At 37.0% G+C, this 1,253-nt stretch overlaps 1 non-coding gene across 1 annotated transcript; it reads right to left on the bottom strand.

Annotated features, from left to right (window-relative positions):
• Window positions 1-387: 387 nt before the first annotated feature.
• LOC122003166 lies at window positions 388-493 on the bottom strand. The gene has a single exon (XR_006117833.1). It is a non-coding gene; the product is annotated as a small nucleolar RNA R71 (small nucleolar RNA).
• Window positions 494-1,253: the final 760 nt, after the last annotated feature.

The raw sequence follows: 1,253 nt of genomic DNA, 5'->3' as shown, positions 1-1,253 counted from the left end.
CCATGAGCACTAACATGTCAAGCAGACCTTTAAGAGATTTCTCTGTGCCCATTTTTGCAAAATTTATGTCTCCCATTGTGTAACCTCATATTGAAGTAGAAAATTTTCAACTAGACCCAGAGTTAATTTTCATGATGCAAGGTCATAAATTTGGAGGAGAAGTATCAGAAAGTCCTTATCTACACCTTAAGATATTTCTATAACTTTGTGATATGGTGAACTGTGAAGGAGTGTCAGCAGATGCAGTTCGATTGATAGCATTTCCTTTCAGTATCAAGGATAAAGCAAGGACTTGGTTATATTCCCTCCATCCTCAAAGCATCACAAGTTGGAAACAATTGGAGAAGCAATTTTTAGATCATTTTTTCCCTCCAAGTAGAACAATTTATATGAGGAATTGCATCACAAATTTTGCTCAGGTGTATGGAGAATCATTATTTGAAGTATGGGACAGATTCAAGAGTCTACAAAGACAGTGGCCTCATCATGGTTTAGAGAAATGACTGACCTTGCACCTATTTTATAGGGGAATTTCTTTCTCAGATAAGTGTTTGTTAGATTCATCAGCTAGAGGTTCTTTTATGGACAAGAGTGTGGACGAAGCATAAACATTGATTGATCAAGTAGCATTAAACCTCCATGAATGGTCAAGAAAAAGTTGGATGGAATCTCCCTCAGAAATTTAAGAAGTACAAGCCATATATGCAATAGAGCCTGTCAAATAGAATGCAGTTCAACCTCCCAAGAATGATGAAATTCACAAGTCACAAAATGAGGAGTTCAAACATTTGGGGGAAAAGATTAATAGTATAGTTTCAAAATGGTTTAAGGAAGACCTTCCTCCTATACATACAATATCTAGTGTAAATGATAATGATATTAAGTTGAGAAGTGGCAAGAATCATGAAGAACTTCTGAAGAAAGATTTGTTTAGGATTGAGGAGGAGAACAATAGAAGACCTCAAGAACTCTGTTCCATTACTCCAAGAAGTTTCCAAAGGCCACAAGTACCTTTTCCTCAACGGTTGATGACACCTACACTAGATAAGCAAGATGGACCTCCTATGAAAGCTCAAAGGGAATATGTGAGAAAGGAAGTACCTTTCCCAAGACATTCACTAAAGGTTCCTTTTCCACAAAGGCTAGTGAGGGTCAATGAAAATAAAGACTTTGGCAAATTCTGTGACACTAATATGGTTGAGTGTAGATTTCTGGATGTATATGAAGATGAGGACTCTTCAGATGTGTTGGGA

The sequence above is a fragment of the Zingiber officinale genome, chromosome 7A (assembly GCF_018446385.1).
Source record: "Zingiber officinale cultivar Zhangliang chromosome 7A, Zo_v1.1, whole genome shotgun sequence".
NCBI classification, from domain to species: Eukaryota; Viridiplantae; Streptophyta; class Magnoliopsida; order Zingiberales; family Zingiberaceae; genus Zingiber; species Zingiber officinale.
This window is presented reverse-complemented; position numbering and strand designations above follow the sequence as displayed.